This window comes from Euprymna scolopes, chromosome 46, assembly GCF_053919585.1.
Source record: "Euprymna scolopes isolate OS-2025 chromosome 46, ASM5391958v1, whole genome shotgun sequence".
Taxonomy (NCBI): Eukaryota; Metazoa; Mollusca; class Cephalopoda; order Sepiida; family Sepiolidae; genus Euprymna; species Euprymna scolopes.
Genome location: NC_136527.1, coordinates 46,019,192 through 46,039,938, shown reverse-complemented (window position 1 = coordinate 46,039,938; position 20,747 = coordinate 46,019,192). Strand labels below are relative to the sequence as shown.

The window sequence follows — 20,747 nt, the reverse complement described above, 5'->3', positions numbered from 1 at the left end:
TGAATTTAAAAATGCAAGGATCAAATGTTTATGCATTTTGGGGATCGGCCATTCATTTTACCTGAGTTTAGCAGCCCTTTTCCCTCACACACTTACTTCACCGAACAAGAAAATGCAACATATATAATGGTTAAGTCAAACATAATTAAATATTTGTTTTTAAAAGTTTTTAAAGCAATTAATTTGTTTATTATTTTTTTGTTTTGTTTTTTCTAAATAAGATTTAGGATTATTTACTATGTAGATATACAAAAAAAACTATAATATAAGTACCTGAATTTCAAATAATTGCATCTTTTATCCATATTCAATCATTTATCATGACCAAATGACATTTTGATGATAACTTGAACAAAGTATGGTAGACTCTACAGGTCTAAATTAAGTCTTTTATAGTTTCGTAAATTTCAATGTAATTTTAACCTTGGTTTGGTGTATGTTACTGATATTGCAGACAAATACTTTATTAGCAGAATTTATTACCGAGAATTTTCCCACAATTAGTGAGGTGACATACAACAGAAATGATACCAATTGGTCAGCACTAAGCCAGGTCTGTGGTAAAAAAACATGCGATTACTGTGGAAAGACTTATTATTTATGAACATCACGACATAAGTCCCCCTACTCGGATTTTGCCCAACTCTCCTTTCCCAGCTTAAATCAGCTGTTGTTGCAGCATATTATAATCTTGACTCATTACACACCCGACACCACCCGCCTATATAGCCCATTTCGGTGTGTATGTGCTGACTTCTTCCACTTTAAAGGTACCAGCTACTTAGTCATTGTTTACAAATACTCCAATTGGCCCATAGTTGAAAGAGCCTCAGGTGTGACTGATGGTCTAATAGACTCTCTCGAACTTTCGTCACATTTGGTATACCGGATGAGCTGTCTTCTGATAGAAATATCAGAGTTCACCAGGCAATTCTTACAAAATTGAGGTGTCCATTTGTTGCTTTCCCACGCAGCAATTGTTGGCCTCGGATTGGTGTCAAAACCGTCAAACGGCTGCTCATTGATAATACTGGTTCATAATGAGAACTCAACACTGATGCATCCCAGCATGCAATACTGCAATACAGGAACATTGATAATACTGGACACCAAACTATATCCTGCAATGTGAATTTTTACAATCTACAATAAGTCCTTGTTCCATCCCTCGGGGATTGTACCAATGATTTGGGGGAGATAGAGAAATATTTAGCACAGCTATACCTGTTATGTTATGTGAGTGTAACTATTCCGTTTACTTAGTTCTACCAATCTACGTATTACTAATCTTCATCATTTGTGATGTCATCCTGAAATGATATCAAAATGGTGTATGCTTATCTAAATATGAGAGGTTACTTAATTTTCCGTTACGTCTGTTTTTATTTTTCGTGTAAGGGACGCTATTCCACTTTAAAAGTATATTGTATTATTTCCCTTATATATTTTAATCATTTTATTGATCCATTTTATTTCATGAATTTTAACTGTACAAAATTAAACGTTATATTTTACTAATTAAACGTTTTTCAACTTCACCTCAATTTATATTTATTTTTTATTTATGTAAGTCGGGATATTGTAAATCAATTCCACTGTAAACTAATATGTACGCATATTTTTAACTACAAGTATAATCTTTAAATTATTTTATATTAAACTCAATATAAATCTGGTATCTCAAAATACATTAAAATGCGTTAATGTGGTCCTCAGTGATGATTGCTGTCTTCATTACGGATTTCGGGTTCTTACTCATCAGATCGCCATCCCGACCTGTTATCCGATCCTACAAGTCGTTGTAAAGATTTATACAACTGTTCTCTTGGCAGGAATTTATAATTCCTGTGCTTCTTGCTTTTTGTCAGTCAACGAAGGAAAAGGAACCTTGTTTTCGAATAAATAAATAAAATATGTTCTTATCGAGTTGATACTTTTATTGCGTCATTTAACTAAATTAATTAAGACAAAAATATATAAAAAGTTAAAACTGTCGTATTGGACTGGTTGATTTTAACTTAAAGTTAAACTACAACAAAACTATCATAAGTAACGGATGAATTATAAATTAATAAAGTTAAAATACATAACCAAAACTTTCAGATGCCATATTGGTTATAATTGGGGTCATATATTTCAACCGATTTTGAATGCTTCCTTGCCCGGTTAATGCAATAACTCGCAAATATCGTTGTCAAAATTTGCTCATGCTTCCTTGTTGGCAGGCGGCCATTTGATGCGTTTTCTTGACTCCATGCCTAAAGGAGGAGAAACTTCAGTTTGGTGTGGCTGGGCACTGTGGTGTGACTCCTGGTCGTGCTCCTCTGTCGTTTTATAAGGTCTTGCAACTTCACGTTGTTTCTATCCCTCTCCCTGAAAGCATTTCTTCCTGTCTTGGTGGATTCTTAAGCCTCGCTGGTTTTTGCACAACTTCCTACAAATGCTTTCATTTTTGCTTCATGGCTTACCGAGCTCAACCACACCATGGTTTCACTATCATAAAAAGGTGCTGTCATAAGTGTGTGACTTAATCGTGTTTTCACCTGGATCGGTAACATACGACACTTTTAAGACACAATTGATTAAATGAAAGTCGGATTGACAACAAAAGCGTCCCTGGAATAGGATCAAGGCGATAGGACGCTGTCTCAACTCTTGAAAACGATGAAGTATCTACTAGGCGAAAACCTACTTGAACCGACATTTTGAAGCAACTATTCACCAATAGACTGCCAGAGTTCAAATGATACTTTCATCTACTCGATATATTACATCGATCAAAGGATTGGTCAACCTTGCTGACAAAATAACTGAGGTCAAAGCGTCAGTCTCCTCAGTCAACCAACCTCAAACCCCGCCAATCCTTCTTACAACACCTGAAGTCGACAAAGACAACACGGACGTCAAAGAGATGCTTAAAATAAAGCTCAACTTTTATTACAAGATTTAAACAATCAGATGCAGAATCTAATCACGATGCAGCATACGCATTTACACAAACATCTAAATCAATGAGAAACAGCATAGCTAAGAGATACTGACACCCTTGGCTGGCTTTGTACGCATTGGACTTTCGACATTACTGACAGGAATTACAGCATACATTTTCTCATCGATACAGGAGCAAAAGTGAGCGTTATCCCAAGCAAACTAATAAAGAAACGACACACACACACACACACACACACACACACACACACACACACACACACACACACACACACACACACACACACACCGGTCTTTCTACAATGTGGTAAAGCTCTAGGTGTGTCAGACTTTTTTTTGGGAATTTTTGACACACTTAACACAAAACTGCGAATAAAATATACAAAACTCGTAATTTCTCTTTTTAAAGTGGTTTGGTTAATTTATTTATGGAAAATACTTCCAAAATAAACTATTAAAGTTTTTTTGAAGAATAATAGAAATATTTTTTTTATTTTTTAAAAAACAGTGTTTACAAAGTGCCTTCGCGGGCTTATGCAGCCATGTTTTTACATAATAAAATGAAATGAACCGTGAATGTGGCAAAGCTCACATTCACGGTTCTAAGGGCAGATTTGCAACACTGTTTTGGTATACTTCTCGTCGTCCAATATGGTAGAATAATGGATAACAATAGCAGACTATTAGTGCAAGCCAGAATCAGCGATAAAAATAAGACCAGTCATATTTAAAAACAGAGAAGACACAAACACAAAAACACTTCGACATTTTCCAAACATTACGCAACAGGAACATGGACGATACTGTCAAACATGACGTCACACATCATATATCAACGTCCGCCCGTGCAGACTCTGATCCAATCGCTTAAAGACAGCAAAACAAGAGTTCCAACACATTTTGAATTTAGGCATCATTCGTCCGTCTCAATGTAACTAATCGTCACCACTCCACATTGTTCCCTAGAAGACATTGGGTGATTGGCGCCCTAATGGTGATTATAGGGAAATTAACAGCCAAACAAAACCGGATAAATATCCAATACCACGCTTGCAACATTTTTCAATTTGCTCAATGAGAAAATCAATTTTCTCCAAAATCGGTCCCTTGACCCTGAAGACATCGTCAAGACTGCCATCACATTCGAATTTTTGAAATGCCTATAAGAATAAGAAACGTGACCAAAGCTTTTCAATGGTTCATAGACGAAGTCACTCGTGGATTGCCTTTTGGGTATGCATACATTGACGACTTATTAGTGGCAATTTTGTCTACATAGGAACATATTCAACATTTCAACCAATTATTTCACAGACTATCGGAATACAGCGTGTTCATCAATCCTAACAAATGTGACGAACTAAAAAGAACAAGGTAAATACACACACATACACAATGCCATATATTACTTACATGTGCATATTATTCACACTATGAACATATTAACTTATACATCTCTAAGTTTTGTGATTACTTTGCTTTCTGTATCAAACACGACTTTTTATAAAGATAAAAACATGTTTTGTTATAACATTTTGATTTCTTCAATTTTTTATTTTAAAATATTTTGTTTACGTTTTTAATTAATAATTGGTAACTGGTGGCCGCAATATAAATTAATGCTTAATTTTTTTCTTTTATAATAAATATGCACAATTTATTCTTCCTCAACTAATATAGCAATGTTCATTGGGAAAATGAAAGACAATTTTTATCCCAAATTACGTGTACATGGAAAAAAAAATGCAGAATAAAACTTTTTAATCCAAAGTTAAATTAATGAAAATGTCAATTCTAACATTTGTTAACTTTATTTCACGGTGTCGCTCCTTTAACAAAAGAAAGAAATTAAGAAATAATTTGACACCAAATGTGATGTCATATCACTGGTGACTTGAATAAGAGCGTCATGCGGCCGGTTTTGTTGATGTTAAAATGGTTTAATTTCTCATATAAATAGAACAATGAAAATTAGCACAGTTATTAGTTTTTTCTAGATAAGCACCTCACAGAGTTTCATATTTCTAGCATCGTTTAATGCATATCGGGAGTTTTTGTAGAAAATGCAGAAACTCAGGAATCAAGATATATCATCTGGAAAACGCTTTCAAAAACAAATTTTTGGCTTGCTGAGCTAAAAATCGGAAGTAAAAATCAGACGGCACAAGGTATTGAAAAGTGTATGGAGAAGAATTCCATGGTCTGCGCTTCTGATTTCACACATAGTGTATTGTGGATCGGAGTGATATTTTTCAGGGGGATATTTGCTGATCAGGCCCCGCCTCTTGATTTTCATAACCATATTTAATTTCCTGAAAATTAAGGCATAAGCTCCTGTAAATGATTTTTATAGTTTACATATATTTCCAGAAAACTGAAGCATAATAAGCTTCTGTAAATCGTGGAAGCTGGTTTAACACATCTAGAGTGAATCTTGCTTCGGTATAGTATGGGAGTCAATGCGTTTTTGCTTCTGGGAAGTTGTCAGCAACCTAGGAATCCGTCAAATCTTTTCAACAGACCCTGCACTAACCTTAACATTTTGGTGATTTGGCGAATAGTCTTGTCTTCATAAAAGATAGCCTCACTATGGCTGAAAATTGACTCATGGAGGGCAACCAGATCTAGGGCCTGCTGCTACAGATTTCATGACATATTTGAAGTTATAATGGCAATGTTTTACAAAAACAATATGTGACAATAATAAGCTCCTGTAGATGTAAATACCGGTTTAACACCCTAGAGTGACTATTGCTTCGGTACAGTATGGTAATCGACGCATATTTGTTTCTGGAAAGTTGTGAGCAACCTAGAAATTCATCAGCTAATTTCAACAGACCTTGCACTAATACTGACCTTTTAGGCGAATAATCAAGCATTGATCTTTAAAAAAAGTAGCCTCACCATGGCTGAGAGTTACCTAATCAATGCCAGATGGAGGGCAACCAAGTCTAGGTGCTGCTGCTACAGATTTCATGACATATTGGAATTCACAATGACTTTTTATAAGAATATGATGTGACATTGTTTCAATTTCATCAAAAGTTTCCTGTGGTGTGCATAATTTCAAATAAGACAACTGAACACTGCATTACACTTAACTAATTTCGAACAACAATTAGTTCAGAGTTGTATTTTTCCACATTACACAGCAAATGTTACGTCTATGCAAGCAATCACATACTTCACAGGAATGAGGTTTGTTTTTTATTCAATTATTTTATTTAAGGGCTGATGACGCATCCATACTTCATCTCATACATTTCAACCGGCAAATAATTTAAAATGTTTGTCTCTTTTTGAGGAATTGTTTGAACCTCTCTTGCAATTGCTTCACCAGGTATATTTGCGAGGTACTGTTTAAAATAGCTTTGTCTGATTTAAGTTCCTCCTATAATTACTAAAATACAGATTTTCTAAAGATTACAGTTTCTTTTCTATGTCGTACATAAAACCCTGGTATTTCGTTATATTTGTCACTGTTTATCCAAATATTTACTTCTAAATTTGATTTTCTCCTTATGGTCGTATTTTATTATGTCAGCTTTAATTGCTCAGTTTTCTAAGCATGTAGCTGAATGAATCGTAGAGTCAGAGTCGATGGTGTATGATATGTCCAACTGCTGTTTCCAGGACTTGCTAGAGCATTCAATATTCAATATTTTACAGATGATGTGGATATGTTTACACAATCCCTTGTATTGCATTATATAGTAGCCATCCTCTAGCAAATGTCAAATGGCTCAAACTAACTTCTCTGTTGCACGAACCACACTTGTCATGCTGAGATCCTTTATCTTATTAGAAGCATTGGGCATAAAATTTGATCGTGAGCAGTCATTATAATTTTTTCCTCATAATAGTAGCACTATACTCTTTTAAGCCAGTCAATGGCACTATACTCTTTTAAGCCTTCCTTATTTATAAAGTCCTGAGTGAATAAATCCAGGAAATATTTGTCATGCTCATTTGTCCAATTTTCTGTAATGAAAGTTCTGGACTCGTGTTGGTGATTTCCGTAGCAGATTTGTTTTCTGATTCTGTCATATTTGTAAGACAGGCTTGTGCAAAATAGTTGGCTTACTATGTGATAGAGGTTGTCGGGTTGGAGGTATGGATTTTGCAAAATCATCAGATATTGTTTCCCATATATGTTAGCATATGACGCAATAAATCTGGTTTCTGTCCAAAGGAACCACGTACTTCACAAGAATGTGGTTTGTCTCTTGTTTCTATTTTCTTATAAATTTTCCTGGGGATGGGACATTCTACGGGATGACAAAAATTCTCCAATTAGTTTAGTTACTCCAACCAAGACACCTTTTTAAGATTCTAACTGTCTCTTTAAATGATATTGTGTTTATTTCTTTTACACTTGGTTCATCAGGTATATTGGCCAGATAGTTTTTGAAATTCTTCTTCATAAGCCCGGTTGCTCCTATACAAACTAATATGATTGATAGCCTATAAAGATTCCAGTTCCTTTTAATGTCATACATAAATCTTTGGCATTTTGTTATTTTCTTCCTCTCCGCTCTGGTAAGGCCATTAAAATTTGGGACGCTTGCTTCCACTAGGGTTGCCACTTTCTCCAATATCACTATGTCAGTCTTCCATATGTGTTTTCATATGACGTAACAAATTTGACTTCCATGCAAAACAAGAACCACATACTTCACAAGAATGTGGTTTCTCTCCCGTATGTGTTTTCATATGACTTAACAAATTTGACTTCTGTGTAAAAGAAGAACCGCATACTTCACATGAATGTGATTTGTGTCCTGTATGTATTTTCATATGATTCAACAAATTTGAATTCCGTGCAAAAGAAGAACCGCATACTTCACAAGAATGTGGTTTCTCTCCCGTATGTGTTTTCATATGATTCAACAAATTTGAATTCTGTGCAAAAGAAGAACCACATATTTCACATGAATGTGGTTTGTCTCCCATATGTGTTTTCATATGATTCAAGAAAGTTGACTTCCATGCAAAAGAAGAACCACATACTTCACAAGAATGCGGTTTCTCTCCTGTATGTGTTATCATATGACTCAACAAACTTGACTTCCGTGCAAAAAAAGAACCACATACGTCACATGAATGTAGTTTTTCTCCGGTATGTGTTTTTATATGATGCAACAAATGTGACGTCTGTGCAAAAGAGGAGCCACATACTTCACAAAAATATGGTTTCTCTCCCGTATGTGTTCTCATATGAGTCAATAAATTTGACTTCCATGCAAAAGATGAACCACATACTTCACAAGTATGTGGTTTCTCTCCCGTATGCGTTCTCATATGGCTCAATAAATTTGACTTCCATGCAAACGAAGAACCACATGCGTCACAAGAATGTGGTTTCTCTCCCGTATGTGTTTTTACATGACTCATCAAACTTGACTTCCATGCAAAAGAAGCACCACATACTTCACAAGAATATGGTTTGTCTCCTGTATGTCTTTTCATATGAGTCATTAAATTTGACTTCCGTGCAAAAGAAGAACCACATACTTCACAAGAATGTGGTTTCTCTCTCGTATGTGTTTTCATGTGATGAAACAAATTTGACTTCAATGCAAATGAATAATCACATACTTCACAAGAATGAGGTTTGTCTCCCATATTTGCTCGGATCTAATTCCACAAAAATTATATGCAATGAAACGTATGCTAAGATATGCTAATAAATTTCAACTTTAGAAAATTCACAAGAATAAATTATATTATTATAAACTTATTTAATTCACCAATGATGTAAGATCCTTCTTCATTTATTTCTTTTCAGTGTTGCGAATTCTGAAAATATAAAATAAATTAAAAAAATAGCGTTAATTTAGTTAAATTGAACTTATTATGTTAATTTTATGAATATGAATTTATTATTAATTGAATTCAAAATAAAATCACTATAGTTTTAATCAATACTAGTTTGTTAACAAAATTATTTTTCTACTTTCAAATATTTAACTAAAATTTTTAAATTTTATTAATTTTAGAGATTAGGATTGATTATACATATTTTGATTCTTCAGAATACTGTTCTCATCTTGGGTGGGATTTTCCCAACGTTTCTATGTTACCTTCGATTTTATTTAGGTGTATTTTGTAGAACTTGGCATCTTTCTCTTGAACACAGAACTCTATACAAAATTCTAATGTTCGTTTGTTTATTTAACCAGCATATCGACCGTCTTTAGGTCATTTAATGCCGTCTATAATGGTTTAAATTTTTAAATACTTTTAGAATCGATTTTCTCTGGGTATGTTTGTATAATGTTTGGGAATGGTTATATGGTAAAGGTTTGCTAGTTTTAGGAAATTTAGAATTGTTTTAGAGTTTTCTTTTGAGTTTGTGGCCTCGTAGCAGTGTTTCCGGAATTGTGTGAGATCATAGCCGTCAAGTAAAAAGTGTTTCACTGTATAAGCTTTGTGACCTAGTATACTTAGCATGGTTTACTGGGATTTAATAATTTTTTAAGTATAGGTATAATTTGGAAGAGTTTGTTGTTTTGGCCATTGTTCCAGTCATCGCTTAAAGCACAAGACCATGATACTCTGATGTACTAAAAAGGTTCTATTTTAAAGTCCTACATAAGTTGAAATTCTATTTTCAATCTCAAAAAGGATTGAAACTTCCACATTCAAGAGTAACTTACAATTGCATTTATTTAATATATGAGAGTAGCATGCTGTGTGTTGTTAGCGATGACTGATTAAAAGTTATACATAATTTGAAACTATATTTTCAATATCAATATTTAAACCTCAACGTTCAGGAGTATGTAACTTACAACTGAATTTTACTACTATTTATCACTATTTATTACTCCATATTATATGCATGTGCTGTTTTTCTAAAGCCAGTCTTCACTATTCTTCTCCATCTATAATTTTCACTTCATCCTATAAATGTAGATGGTTTCCTTTTCCATAACTCATTTTTATATCTTTCAACATATTACAGCTTTTCAATGCTTTTTAAATTTTTACTGTTAGTGAATGACATATTACAGCTTTTCAATGTGTTTTTTTTAATTTTTACTGTTAGTGAATGACATATTACAGCGTTTCAATGTTTTTCTTTTAATTTTTACTGTTAGTGAATGAAATATTACAGCTTTTCAATGTTTTTTTTTAATTTTTACTGTTAGTTAGTGACATATTACAGCGTTTCAATGTTTTTTTTTAATTTTTACTGTTAGTGAATGACGTATCACAGCTTTTCAATGTTTTTTTTAATTTTTACTGTTAGTGAATGACGTGGCTTACATTTGTATAATTTTCTACATTACATGGAATCTCTTGTCATGATTTTTTCCTAAGCAGCTTTACATGCACAGCATGTTTTGGCGAGTCGAACAACTCCTGAATACTATCCTGACGTTTTATGGATTACAGATTCTTTCAATTTTTTCTGACAAGTCCTTCATGTATGGTGTACAAACTGTTATCCACATAACATGACAGCAACATTCATAAGCTATTTTTGATATGTATTGTTATTAGTACATATTGCTTTTGTTCAGTGTTGTAGGAAACAGATTGTAACTTTCTTTACATAATATACATTGTGAGAATTGAAGTTTTGATACTTGTTACAATATTTTTTTTAATGTAATCGGGTATGATCCCACACAGTTGGAAGACTCTATTTATAAACGATGCTGCTAGGAACTGACGAATCGAAATAATTCACGTTCTGCTACCAACCAATCACAAACCAGAATTGCTATTTTCTATAGCAATTTAGCATGTTTTCTTAGTGTCAACATGGGAAGAATCCTTTGCTCTGTGGATTCTAACTCGAAAACTATCTACTGCGAAATAGTCATCTCGTAGGACTTGTGTAGAACAAGGACCCATCGTAACTCTTCTGAAACTAAACATGGCTTACATTTCTAGAGTGTATGGACCCAGCGTGCACCTTTATTTCGATGGATTCGAATCAAAATTCGAATTGTGGCAAGTGAAATTTCTAGCATATCTACGAATTCAAAAGCTACACAAAGTACTTCAAACACAACCTGAAAACAGAAACGACCCCGACTTCATTGAAAAGAACGCAACTGTCTTTGCAGAATCAATACTGTGCTTAGATGATCGAAGTCTATCACTGGTAATGAGAGAAGCCTTGGATGATGGCTGCAAAGCATTGAACATATTGAGAGAGCATTATTTATAGAAAGGAAAACACAAAATTATTTCTTTATATACTGAACTGACCTCTCTAAAACGAATAGAAGCTGAAACTATTACTGATTATATTATAAGAACTGAAACGACTGCAAATTCTTTAAAATATCTGAAGAAGTTATTAGCGACAGTCTGTTAATTTCTATGGTCCTGAAGGGATTACCAAGTGATTTCAAGCTATTTACCACCGTAATAACCCAGAAAGAAAAACCCATGACTTTTAGCCAATTCAAGGTAGCACTCAGAAGTTACGAGGACACTGAAAAAAATGATCACAGAAAAAAAACGAATCTACAAACATCATGAAATTTAAAAATGCACACATAAAAACACCAAAATTAAATTATACCCATGCCGGGAATAAAAAACGGAACTTTGCCAAAAACAATTTTTCTCCTAAGTAGAGTACAAAAATTATTTGCTATAATTGTGGACGACCTAATCACAAGAGTTTCCAATGTAGATACAGGACATAAAATGGCGACTCTATTAAAAGGCGAACATATATTCTTATTTTCATGTATGTTTAATGCTTCAACAAACAATAATAATTTTCTTGTCGATTGTGGTGCAACGGCACATGCGATTAGAAAGGAAGCTGATTTTATCAATTTTGATCCCCACTTTAAGTCACAATATCATGTTGTAGAACTTGCTGACGGCAGTCGAGTAAATGATATCTTTTTGAAAAGAGGCGATGCTAAAGTCTCGGTAGGGAACAATAAAGGTGAACTATGTTTCTGTATTCTAGAAAACGCTCTTCTAATCCCGAAATTAAAAAAATATATATTTTGTGTACAAGCTGCAATTAAACAAGGTGCAAATATAAACTTTAGCCTCAACAAATCAAAACTGGTGTACCCGAATGGAACTGTATTCAACATTAAAGAAAATGGAAGACTATATTATTTAAATAGCATAGCTCCATTGAAAACCGCCTGCCATGATCTACAAACATGGCATAAAATTCTTGGACACTGCACTATTCCTGGTATCAAAAAGTTGCCGACTGTGGTTGATGGAATGAAAATACAAACATCAAAATACTTTAACTGCGACGTTTGTACGCAAGGAAAACTGACAAACTATCAATACAAGATACCAGACAAAAAAGCCAAGAATATCCTATCACTGGTACATTGTGTTTTGAACGGGCCTATGGAGCCGATGGCCAGAGAATATTATAGATATGTGTTGAATTTTGTAGATGACCATTCAGGTTTAATAATTGTTTACTTTTTACATACCCTGCTAGCAACTAAAACTCCTCAAAAGCCTCTCGACGTACTCACTTATGGCGGCTGCCTATATATGCAACAGGTGCTTAAACAAAACACTATCTAAAACCCCGAATGCATGTATTTGGTTCAACTTGTTTCGCATATATAGATAAAAAGAGTAAATTAAATATTAAAACCCATAGAGGTATATTTGTTGGATACGATAAAAACAGTCCAGCTAAGTAAGTATTTTTCCAGAGAAAAATAAAATTTAAAAAAATCCGATTTTTTTTAGGTCAACAATATGAAAGATTATCAAATTGACTATTGCTATTCCATGGAAAACACGCCCAAAAGCTTTAATGAAGCAATTAATTTAGAACATTATGACGAATGGAAATAGCCATGAAAAAAGAAATGGATGCTTTGACCGAAAATATTATTTCTACCAGATGGGTCTTTACAAAAAAGACTACAGAATCAGGCGTTGAACAGTACAAAGCTAGATTTGTTGCTAGAGGATACTCCCGGATTTATGGTATAAAATATATTTCCACATTTTCACCGACCACAAACCTAACGACAATCTGAATATTATTGCAAATCGGATCGCAATATTACCTAAACATTCATCAAATAGATGTAGAAAATGCTTATTTGAATGCCCAAATAGACTGTGAAATTTATATTACGCCTCCAGTGGGATTTATAATGTGGCGACTTAACAATCAATTGTTCGGTCTAAAGCAACAACTCATTATATGATCGAAAGCAGAGTGCTCTGTGTTGGAACACAGTATTTCATGATTATATGATTAAACAACAATTTAGACAATGCGCTGCAGACCCCTGTTTATATACCCAACACAAAGACAATAAACTACTGATTTTGGTTTTTTGAGTCGATGATATTTAAATCGCATCAAATTGTAACATAACGTTCACCAATCTTAAGAACAAATTAAGTAAAAGATTCAAAATGACCGATCTTGGCAAAAATATCATGGTTTTTGGGAATAGAATTTACTCAAAGGAAAGAAATTGTAATGATGAATCAATCGAGATACATTGACAAAATGCTATTCTAATTTGGAATGGAAGAGTGCAAGAAACACTCTAAACCGGTCGAAATAATATTAATAAAAATAATATTAATAAAAATATACATACAGAATCTGAAATAATAGACGATAAATTATACCGACAAATCATAGAACGTCTTGTATATTTAATGACTGCGAGGAGACCTGATATATTCTATGCAGTAACAAAGCTGTCACAAAAATTATCAAGATCGACAATGAAGGATTTAAACAGAGCTAAACAAGTCCTTCGTTATTTAAAAGAAACTAAAGAACAGAACTTAGTATTTAGAAAATCAAAAAGATCCGCTTAGGTTAGAAGGATTTTCAGATTCAGATTGTAGAAACGACGAAGACCGAAAAAGTATATCTGGATATTGTTCCAGACTATCAGAAAATGGGCCTATTATTCATGGAAATCTAAAAAGCAACATATTGTATATTTCTCTACGTGTGAAGCAGAATTTATTGCAATCACACACAGGACCCAGAAGCACTCTACCTTAAAAATATCCTAGACTATTTTAGAGCCAGAATTATCTAAAAGCCCCGTAGTAATTAATTGTGATAATCAAACCCCGTAGTAATTAATTGTGATAATCAAGCCAGTATAGTCTTTGCACAGAACACGATAATCAACCAAAGATCTAAGCATATATAGATATAAAATACCATTTCATAATAACCGAGGTGCAAAGGGAATCTATTATTTTGAATTTCAGATCATCAGAACAAAATATCGCTAATGTATTCACGAAACCCGCAATAAGAATATAGTTAAAGGGTTTTTCTTCAAAACTTGTTGGAGATTCAACTGAATAATTTTTCACGTATATGTATGTATATAAATTTCTATATATTGAAAAAAAGGTTCTGGGCAAGACGTTAAACTGCATCCATTTTGTTTTTATTAACACTTTAAGTTAAATTTAATGTAACAAAGTATATCTTATTTGTTTTCTATTATTTTATCTGTTCATATTTGACTTTTAATTGAAATGAACAAAAAATAAAGTATAATCTGTATACAGATACGTATCATTCCTTATGTTATCAGTGATGACCATTTTTGTATGTGCAAGTGCGCACATACACTTGGAAAAATGTTTTAATGAACAATGTTTTCATGGTGGCGTCAAAGATAATTAGTAAAGTAAAGTCTTAAGATATTGAATTTAAAAAAAAGTTTTATTAGCTCCTTCCCCCAAAGTGAGAGTTTAGTCATAGATCTAGCTCCACACAATCAAAACAAAAGCCAATGCATCGCGCATTATTTCTAAAGAAGCCCAAAAGTCAAAAAAAAAGTATTAGAGTGTCATCAGCTAGAATCGAAACCAAAATCAAAACTAGTATTCAAAGCTTGTGACGTTACCACTGTACAAACGTGACACACATATGAACTGATTAAAATTAAACTAAGATTAATGCATAAAATGTATAACGATTTTTTTTCAATTCTGACCCTATAGAACTCATGGAAGTGGTACCAATTTGTAAAAACTGACTGTGGAGTCACTAACTTCTACATGTGTGACTATGTGTTCACACATTCATAATTGGGATCTATCAATTTTTAGGACAGAGGTGCATGAATTTCCTGAAGTCGAAAGTAGTACAGCAATTGCAGGACCGTTACAAATAAATTTAACAAGATCGTCGATTAATAGAAGGTTTTCACCAAAGCACATCCTCACATACATGAAATAAAAATATAGAAATAACCCCCGCAAATAACGACACTTGACAAACAACTCGAAATCACTGTATTAAGATGAAATAACATTTATTTACGTGTTAGGAATATTAATTCAAATCGTTCAAATGTAAATGTTTTCTTGTAACGAGTGTTCATTATGCAGGCTTAGTTAAATGAGGATCTCGTGAGAATAACATGAAGTTTAAGATTATTGATTTTTATGAACAGAGTGTAACGCGTGGCTTGAAATGAATGTGAATATTTTCTGAGAGAAAAACGGTCATTAAACCATGTAAGCGAAATATTTCTGATAATTTTTATCATTAAAACCATATTAAATATTTTTACAATTATATTATTTTTGTGAAAATATTGAATGCATACTGCTTATCGTAATATTCCTGAAATATTAAAAATATTTTTAATTTTAACATCTACAATGTTTTATTTTTATATAAAAAAGCAAACGGAAATTCATGCATTATTTTTAATTTAAAAAGACAATAATTTGCGAATTTAGTCATCATATCGGTGTCACTGGACACATGTGTCCATAAAAATAAAACTGAGTTTTTAAAGGAAAGGAAATAATAAAATCAATTCAATAATTGATATTTAAAGTTTATTATCCATTTTCGGGTTTGTATTATTGTACACATAGATTCGAAAAAGTTGTCAAAAAACAAATATATAACAAACAAATGTTATCAAAGGCAAGATAAGTTACTTTTCTACAAAACTGGATATATTTTTCGTGTCTTTATTCAATGTAACATGTTTATTCAGCTCGAAAACCATACAGTGTTTACCGATGTATTGGAACATTCAAGATGGCGTCTGATTCTCTCTTTAACACGGTAAGTTTGGGAAAAGGTGTTATAAATAAAAAAAAAACGGTTAGAATACTGTTAAAAACTCGCTCAATATATGTTACCGTGACATAGGTTGACATATATTCGGCGGGTTTTTAATAGTATTTTGTCTAGTTTTTTTTATTTATAACACCTTTTTTCCATACTTACGGTGTTAAAAAGGGTGTGAGACGGAGACGCCATCTTGAATTTTCCAATACATCGGTCAACTAGCACTGTCACAAATTTCGTGAAAATAGTGAATAATTCCACCCCATCTTTCCAAGCTTATAACTCCTCGAAAAATGTAATTCAAGCCCTAATTTTTTTTTTTTCAATTAAAGGAGCAAGGACCAAGGTTTTATTAAAAAAAAAACAAAAACAAAACAATGTGTTTTTTTTTTTAAAAAAAGGTTTTAATCTTCGGACTTTACAGGTAAATTTCTAAAAAAGGGATTTTTTTTTTTGTTTTAAATTTGAATATATTATTTATTGACCTTTTCTCTTCAATTTGTGATATATAAAACTCCACGACATAAATTAATTATTTACTTTTTAATAGACATTTCAAAATGAGAGGCGTGAATTATTCGACCCCCTATCTTCTAAGCTTATAACTCCTCGAAAAATGTAATTCAAGCCCTAATTTTTTTTTCAATTAAAGGACCAAGGACCAAGGTTTCATTAAAAAAAAAAAAGACAAAAAGAAACAATGTGTTCTTATAAAATAAGGTTTTAAACTTCGGACTTTACTGGTAAATTTCTAAAAAAGCGATTTTTTTTTTGTTTTAAATTTGAATATATTATTTATTGACCTTTTCTCTTCAATTTGTGATATATAAAACTCCACGACATAAATTAATTATTTACTTTTTAAGAGAAAGTTGAAAATGGGTGACACTTGGGGGGGGGGCGTGAATTTAAAAAAAAACGTTTGTCTAAAATATTATATTCGGTTTATTGGAAAGAACATAAAATTTCACATTGACCCTGAAAATATCGTAAAAATAGAATCAATAGAAAAATTTTGATAGATTTTTAAAATTTAAAAATTTAAAAATATTGAGTTTAAAAATTGAAAAATATTGAGTTCGGAAAATTCATTACTGTTTAAAAAAAAATATTTTTATTACTTTTAAAACAACTGTAATAGTTTATTTTGGAAGTATAATCCATAAAGAAAATAAATAACCCACTTTTAACAGAGAAATTACGAGATTTTTATATTGTATTCGCAGTTTCGTGTTAGGGGTGTCAAAAATTCCTACAAAAATTCTGATACTGCTATCGGTCAACATTGTATGTTTTTCGAGCTGAATAAATATGTTACATTGAATAAAAACACAAAAAATACATCCAGTTTGGTAGAAAAGTAACTTATCTTGCCTTTGATAACATTTATTTGTTATATATTTGTTTTTTGACAACTTTTTCGAATCTATGTGTACAGTAATACAAACCCCCATTTTCATATTAAGTTAAATGAAATGACAAAAACATAAATAAAAATAGACTACGATAAAATATTTAGTTTAAAAATACAAATAACGGTTTACTTACTGGGTATTTTTCCGGCATTCACCGGAAGTTATTATGTAAGTTCGATTTGTTTATATGTTTAATCCTTTTAATTAACACACGGTAAAACAACAACAACAAAATTGAAAGAAACAAAACAAACAAACAAGCAAAAACATATATTTAGCAAAATAAAAGTGTGATACGGTAAAAAAAAAACAAAAAACAACTGATGAAACAAAACAAACAAAAATAAATGTTGAGAACACAAAGAGAAAAGATAAGAAACGAAAAGTTATAAAAGGCTAAATGGTGAGTCGTATGCGTAAGGAAATGAACAACACAGCTAAAAGTAATTTTGGGGGGGAGGTCGGATATATGTGGGTAAAGAAAATAAACAAAGTTCAGAGTTAAGATGAAATAATATAAAGAAAATAACGGTAAAAGTATTAAAAAGTGTCTTTAAAAAGGAGATATATAATGTTTCTTACCGGAGATGGCTTAAAACGGCGAAGGACAACAGAAGATAAAAGACGAAGACATGTGCGGGGAGAAAGTCTGCTGGCTACAACTAGGGAATAAACCACCGGTCAACCTGCCGGTGTCGAGTCAAAAAAAAACTTTATATGAAAAATGTCCGGCCCAAGGAGATAACTGTTGAAGGGACTAAACTAAGGGATATAATATAGGTACGGGCAAAATGAATGTCAATGCTCAAAATGTATAAACATTTTGACCCCTCCCTTTACTTAAAAAAATCACCAAAAATCAGGAAATGTACAAATTTTAATGTAATTTTCAGTATTTATCAAATGATGATCGCGGATTTAAATCTTAGTGGAACTTAATTATTTCGTTTAAACAAAAAATACCTTTACTAAAGTTATAATTTTCAGTAGTAAATAAAAAATCGCAAGACTTTATTTTTGCTTTTTTATATAAATAAAGCATCGTAATTTGTAACAATAAAATAAAAATAATATACATATTAATTCAAAACGGCGAAGGACAACAGAAGATAAAAGACAAAGACATGTGGGGGTAGAAAGGAACCCCTTTCTTAGCCTTTTCAAGATCAAAGTGTAGATGCTGCACTTCATTTTCTTGTTCTCTTTCGGTGGAAGAAATCCTTCACGACTGAGACAATTTTTATTTTTGTACCTTTTCTCCACATTAAAAAACGACCCTGGTGTCTAACTCTGTCCCGTGGGGAGGCATATTAAATAGATACAATTAGGGAGCAAAAGCACCGGTCAACCTACCGGTGTCGAGTCAGGGGAAACTCTATGAGAAATATGTGTGGCCAAGGAAGATAACTGTTTAAGAGACAAAACAAAGAGACAAGACGCATGAAAACTGGACAACTATTAAAAAAAAAAAAACTTTTATAATTATCGTTATTTATTTATATTTTGTAATAGTTAATCTTGGAACGTAACTCTTGTAAGTACACTACGGCAAATGTTTCGTTTAGGCCCACCTACACAATTTTCTTTAAAATGACGACATTTATAGGTTTTCGACTATGCTGAATACGAAACTCGCATTGAAATGTTGCAGAGATAAGTAGTTATCAAGATAGAAAAAAAATGCATTATGCACGGTAATTTTGGCGGCCATTTTTTACGCGCATACGCGCGCCCTAAGCAATCAGAATTTTACACGAAGGAAAAAAACCAAGTACTCCCCCCCATCCTCGAGAATGATCCACTTTTATGATATTGACAATGCCCCCCCTCCCCCCCCACAAAAAAAATGTACGTATCCAGCATAATCGAAACTATAAGTCGTCATTTCAAAGAAAATTACGTTAAATAAAATAGAGAAGAAATGCACTTACCTTTACAATTATGAAATTTTGCGAGTATGATGAAAAATTCTTGGTTTCGTTGTTAATCGTTAACTTGAACTATTAGGAAAATATCGCCACCACAAGAAATACGCAGTTACTTTGCAAATTATCTGCATCATTCCTTTATATTGTCAAGTAGTTTTAAATGCTTTCTATTTCATCTCAAATATCCGTCATGCATGCGAGTGTATTTGTTTTCGCGGGTGTTTAATCTAGGCACACGTATGAATACAACTGCGTGCGTAAATAAACACGCCCGTTGTAAATAATTGTAATATTGTCCGAGTATTCTCCACAAATTTCTTTAAATTTCTGCCTCTACTATATTTACCATTATGCGAAGACGAAAATGTCATTTAACTTTTACAGAAACAAGTAATTTTGCGAGACCTATTTATTAACCCTTCGCATGCGCATGGATACATTAGTACATGCGCAAACAATTCTACAAACTAAAATGAAAACATATTCTTTAGAACTTTAGAACTTAGAAAAAAAATGGCCGCCAAAATTACCGTGCATAATGCATTTTTTCTATCTTGATAACTACTTATCTCTGCAACATTTCAATGCGATTTTCGTATTCAGGATAGTCGAAAACCTAGAAATGTCGTCATTTTAAAGAAAATTGTGGAGGTGGACCTAAACGAAACATTTACCTAAACGACTTTTAATTGAATTGATTTTGAACTTTATTTTCACTCTAAAAATATTCGTGTTTTTTTCTAATATCTATCTATCTATCTATCTATCTATCTATCTATCTATCTATATATATATATATATATATATATATATATATATATATATATATATATATATATATATATATATATTAAATCCCCGAAACAGTGTTTCATGGTAAGCAACTGATTATCCCTTTAAAAAAATAAATTATTAGTGCTATAGGTATATCAGCATTTTTGTAGGAATTTTTGACACCCCTAACACGAAACTGCGAATAAAATATAAAAAACTCATAATTTCTCTTTTAAAAGTGGGTTGTTTATTTTTTTTATGGATTTTACTTCCAAAATAAACCATTAAAGTTGTTTTAAAAGTAATAGAAATATTTTTTTTTATTTTTTAAAAAACAGTAATGAATTTTACGAACTCAATATTTTTCAATTTTTAAACTTTAAAAATCTATCAAATTTTTTCTATTGATTATTTTTACGATATTTTCAGGGTCAATGTGAAATTTTATGCTCTTTCCAATAAACCGAATATAATATTTTAGGCAAACGTTTATTTTTTTAATTCACGCCCCCCCCCCATTTTCAAATGTCTATTAAAAAGTAAATAATTACTTTACTGGCCAAAGTGTTATATATAACAAATTGAAGAGAAAAGGCCAATAAATAATATATTCAGATTTAAAAC

At 32.2% G+C, this 20,747-nt stretch overlaps 1 long non-coding RNA gene across 1 annotated transcript; it reads right to left on the bottom strand.

The window, feature by feature from the left end:
• Positions 1-4,572: 4,572 nt before the first annotated feature.
• On the bottom strand, positions 4,573-18,096 carry LOC145270549 (uncharacterized). The gene is made up of 2 exons (XR_013865435.1): positions 18,004-18,096; positions 4,573-8,748 (listed from the first exon to the last, which is right to left on the bottom strand). It is a non-coding gene; the product is annotated as an uncharacterized LOC145270549 (long non-coding RNA).
• Positions 18,097-20,747: the final 2,651 nt, after the last annotated feature.